Genomic DNA, 5,648 nt, shown 5'->3' with positions numbered 1-5,648 from the left:
TTAGCCTTAAGCTACAGTACATAAGTACCTTATACAAACCAACTCTGCCTGTATCTATAGGCCACACCACTTTTGGCCACTCAGACATCAGAAAAATTGGTAAATACTGGTAAGGGGATTAGGGTATTTGTGCTGGCCTCCTCCATCAACAGTATAAGAATCCCAAACATAATTAATGACACAAATACCTGAAATTCAGTGGTGGGGTGTTACTATTTTTATTGTTATGCTATAGGCCAGTGATCCCCAACCAGTGGCTCAGGAGCAACATGTTACTCACAAACCCCTTGGATGTTGCTCCCAGTGGCCAAAAGTAGGTGCCCAGTTTTGAATTCCTGGCTTGGGGGCATGTTTTGGTTGCATAAAAACCATGCAGACTGCCAAACAGAGACACCTCTAGGCTGCCAGTCCACATAAGGGCTACCAAATAGCCATTCAGAGCCCGTATTTGACACCCCAGGAACGTATTTCATGCTTGTGTTGCTTCCCAACTCTTTTACATTTGAAAATTCAAGCACTGCTTATGATATGAAATATGAATGACTGTATTACCTATGTGTAATGTATGTGTAACCTATGCCCTGTAAATGGGATGTGTTCCCATTGACCAAAGGGATAATGAAAGATCTATAGTCAATTAAAAGGGTGCGTTGCCATCGTTCAGCCTCTTTGGATGCCACTCAAAGGTGGGTGTAAAAAGGGCCTCAAGCAGGCCAGGGGTCTAAGATAGACCAGACACTTTAAAGGACGTCAGGGAACAAAATCCCATGAATGAAGTATTATAAACAGTAGCAGGTAGCTTCTGTTATAGCACCCTCCAGAGGTTTGAGAGACAGTATGAGCCTGTAAGAGAACTTGTGCTCTAACAAGAGGAATGTAATGTGGGAGTTAGGTGGGTAGGCCCCAGAGATGAGTGAAATCCCTTTAAACCACATTGTGAGATTCTGGTATGCTGGGGGAAGACAGATGTGGTGTGAGTAACATCCATGTGATATAATGATCTTCCTGTTTGAGAACCACTGGTACCCAAGATGAAAAGAGTGTGTGAGAGAGTTATAGTTCAGGTTGAAGATCAATTGCTCCATTTATATGTGAGGGCCCAGCTGAGAAAAGGAGTTGCATCTAGCAGTGCTCTACGATTGAGAGCAGCTGGAATGTGGTACCCGTGTGCCTATAGTGTTACTTTATAAAATACAAACCTTAAATAAGCATAATCGCTACGTTTTATCGTTTACAATATGATCATTATGATGTGGGTGTTACAGAAACAATTGTGTTATGAGTTATGTAGCGCAGTATTCATGGCGTATGCGTTAATAGACTTGAGTATTAATCTAGCAGTTCTTTTCTGCTCTCTGCTGCTTGCGAATTTGCCTGCAGAAAAGCTACTGGGACTGTGGATTACAGCGTAATGAGAAAGTAAAAGGAGGCCGTATCTGTCCTTCCGCATGAATTTCGCTCCCACTGGTCAAAGATAAAAATGATTTAAAGGCGACGGGTCAATTTCGCAAGCTTGTGGGAAGTTTTATTGAAATCACTAATGACAACAAGGCGGCTTGATTTATCACTCTGTTACAGTCTAAAGAGTACACCAAGCCTCTTTTATGAATCTGTGCTAGGGGGGCTTTTTGTTCTTGCAAACAATTTCCCTCTGTGGAATATTCTTTATTTGTTGTTTTATAGGGAATCATCTGTTAGCTTCTTATTTAGCAGCCGACAAGTAAAACTGTTAATGTTACTGTCAGAGGATCCTTGCTGTGTGCCTGACACTGAGCTGGGGTAATTCATCTCTTGTTTCTTTTTCAACCGAACTTACTGTCATAGAGGTGCACAAGTTCATATCTGCATCCATTTTACTTTACTGCTAAATGCAATGCCCTTCCCAACAAGGTTCTGTCATTTTTCTCCTTAATTATGCTAAGTAACCATCATGGAATGAGCATCCATGGACTGTTTTTTGGGCTGAATGATGCACTGGGACCAGACTCTGCATTAATAACATGCAAAGAACTGTCACAGCCATAGCAGCAAAGCAAACTAACCCACCAATGACTTAACTAAAACTTACTGGGTTCCACAACAAAGTTATTTTAGGGCCACCCATAACGTTGGCAAAAAGGCATTTGTCATAAATATATATTTCGGAACTGTTTATCATTTAGTGCCCCAATGGGCCCCCTATGCACCTGAACTCCTCAGCAGTTTATATAGGAAGGAACTGTTTCCTATATACTGTAGTTAAACTCTTGCCTGTGGCAATAAAACAGCTCTCTGTGTCTTCTGCATTAGTTCTTTACCAGGTCTGGGTCCTTTTAATCAATCTACCATTATACTTTTTTTTGTAAATGCGGTGCAGTCACACTAAACTAGGTGCAAGTTATCTTTATGTTACAATACAGTTACACGGTGAGTAGCACATCTCTATCCTAAGCTCAAGTGCAAAAAAAGTTCTGGCCGTGTCAAATTGGGTGCGGCTGCGTAAAATAAAGACACCATGACAGGTCACGCAACATACGCGTTTCACGGATTTTTCGCCGTTTCGCAAATTTTCCTGTTATTTCACAAATTTTTTGGCAAAGCAAAACAGGACAGATTCGCTCATCACTAATTAAAAGCAATTAATGTTTTTTTTCTTACTCCAAATACATTAGGCAATGAAACGTTTTTTTTTACACACAATTTTTTTTAGCAAATATTTTTTTGTGGCACATTTTTGCGAAAAATTTGCTAATGGCGAAATGCTGAATTTAGCCGCCTAGGGAAAGGATGTGCTCATCATACTAAAGGTGAAAGAATACAGAAGACATTAGCAAGGTAATAGAAAACTACCAGATAAAGTAGAATGAAGGTTCCTATTTTATAGTAATATATTTTTAGAAAGGTAATTGCATTTTTGGAGCATATCTTTTAAGAATAAATCCCCAAAAAGGCCCTTGGCAACGACAAGTAATTATGTAATATTAAATATTTGTGTATAGCAATAAATCGCGTTGGCGAGAGATCCTTTAATGATCCATTATTAGCAGCTCCCATAAATGTATAAAATCATGAGTTAAACCTAGCTAAATCCTAAATAAATTTACATGTATCATTAGCCTGATTTATGGCATCTGTTATTAAATAAAGCACAGCTCATGACTATACTGTATATATTATGCCTGTAAATCAATAGCAGATACTCCGGATTCATTTGCATACTTATTAGGGCTGTTGATATCATTCTCTCCTCTAAAAAAACGCATTTGCTGGATTTAAAGTAATAGCAATGGCGCAACATTGGTTTCTGTTGTATACATAGAGATTGAGGGAACGTAAGGGTGAAGACACACAGAGCTACTTAGTAGCAGCTACTTGTCACAGCTACAAAACATAAGAAAATACCCTGCCATAGGCAATACTGAGAATTGCTTCTGCTAAAACACATGTAGAGACAGTTATCAGTAAATGATCAGCATTGCATCCCACCCGGGGGGGGGGGGAATAAAGAAGTGAAGGCAAGGTATCCCTCCCCAATTCCAGCACTGTGTCCCCCAATCTGATGGGATAGTTTGCCGCCGGCTGCAAGCTGGAGGGTGGCTGACAGGGTGGTGGTTGGGGTGTTTGACAGCTGTTAGTTACACCCCTGAGTGACTTTATCACAGACCAGAAGTGATGCCAGTGCAGACCTGCTGCAGGACTGTACCTTGGTCTAATAATTGGTTCAGCCAGCGGAATTAGGGTTCATCAGATAATGTGATAAAATAGCACAAAATAGCTCTCTGTTTGCAGTCAGTGTTGTGTCATATTAATACTAATAACAAACAGCAGAGCTTAGGTACATGGAAAGAAGCTAAGCATTGTATTCAGACATACGGCTTTAGGACTGCAGGGGGTACTTCTCAGCCCCTTCCCAAGATCATTACAATGCATTTATTTTTTATGCCATTGCAGTGGTTGCTGCTGCCACTGCAAACATTATTTCCATTCGCATAAACCTTTTGGCAGTGGGATTATATCATCATCCTTAAGGAAGACATAATCCGCCTTCTCTTGTGCTGGCTGTTTTTATTTAGTCGTTTAGTAGCGAGTGGCAGCCAAACAGCAATGAGAGTTAGCGCTCATGTCATCCATACACAGATTTCAGGGCCTGACAAGCTGTCAGTGCCGCAGGGAGGCAGAAGCTGTGACCAGCTGATCTTCTCCTGCTGATTTCCTATATTTCTCTGAGGGTATTTTACAGCTCCTGACATACAGCTGGAAGCTGGCACTGCTTGGCTGCGCTGCTGCTCCCGCTACTCGGCACAAGCATCCAGCGCAATATGCTTATTTCTCTGCAATCCTGCAGCTCTCACTAGGATTTTAACTCTTACATCCCATTTGACCCACACAATCTATTTGTTTCAGCATCAGCAGAAACTGACATTATTTGTTTGTGCAAACCCCATGTTGTAAATTATGGCTAGTTTGGAAAGCTATGGTTTGCAAATCTTTTTCTCTTTTCAAATTGTCCTGGTTTACCATAGCAAACAGGCAGTGGTTTAAATGAATGACTGCAATATAAGTAGGGAGACACCAGAATAGAAAGATGAGACAAGCTGACCCTTGAAGACAGAGACGCTCATTTATCAAAAAAACTTGCATTGAAAAAAGTGCTCTGATTAGGTGGGCATATTGGAAGAAAGATTGACTTGTTTGGTGACCTTGCCAGATGATCAGATCTTAATGTGTATGACCACCTTTAGGTCAACAGCACCTAAAATACTGCCCATAGTAAGTAAACCTTACTGTCATTAATGTTGCATTAGATTTCAACACAGAGAAACCGGTTACTGGAATATACCATCTAAGCAATATAAAAACCTGTGTTGCTCTGTGCTGAATGCACCATTGGAGGCTCTTGACTGACCCAACTATACGTGTAAGTTTGCTGTACTTTCTGATGCCTATCAAGTTCAGCTGAAGAAGGCACTGACTTTTTTTCTCCTCAATTGCCTGAATCTTTGTAAGTGTGTGAATGAATTATTTCTATATTTAACAAATAAAACCTACCAGTCCCCACAAGCACCAGAACCATTTCAGTACCATGTCACTGAATTCCTACTCCCCCAGCCCCACTCTGCTCCTTTCTGCTTTGTATGAAATCTCTTTGAACAAACTCTGCTGATGGAAGAAGCCAGTTCCCTGTGGTTTAAAGCTGACAGAGGAGTGTGCGAAAGCTTTACACACGTACTTCTTCCCATTCATCTAATTCCCTGCCAAGATCTTCCTGCGGTTTTATTCTAGGCTTAAAACCTCCACCCAGCTTGGCTAATGCACCTGAATTGAACTTGATTTGAGAATTCCCTGCAGTTTCAGTGTCAAAGCTGCTAAGTGTTGTGAGATGTGCTTGGGAAAACGATATCAAGTGGTTCTCCATCTTCCCATGCTTCACGCATTTGCCGAATAATGCCTGTTAATCTGATTAGCTATTTTTTCATTCTTCTACACTTGTATTTTGCTTTCTTTGACTTAGAGGCAAATCTGCAGTGAATGACAAATGGTAGAAATTATTCATCTAATGGAAACTAGATGACAGTCACACTTTCAATTGTGTCATATAAGAGTATAAATACTTAGGGCGCAGCTTTATCAAAATGTGAGTTTAGAGCTTAATACATAAAAATGTACCC

Source organism: Xenopus tropicalis, chromosome 7 (assembly GCF_000004195.4).
Source record: "Xenopus tropicalis strain Nigerian chromosome 7, UCB_Xtro_10.0, whole genome shotgun sequence".
NCBI classification, from domain to species: Eukaryota; Metazoa; Chordata; class Amphibia; order Anura; family Pipidae; genus Xenopus; species Xenopus tropicalis.
Note: the sequence above shows the minus strand (reverse complement) of the source record.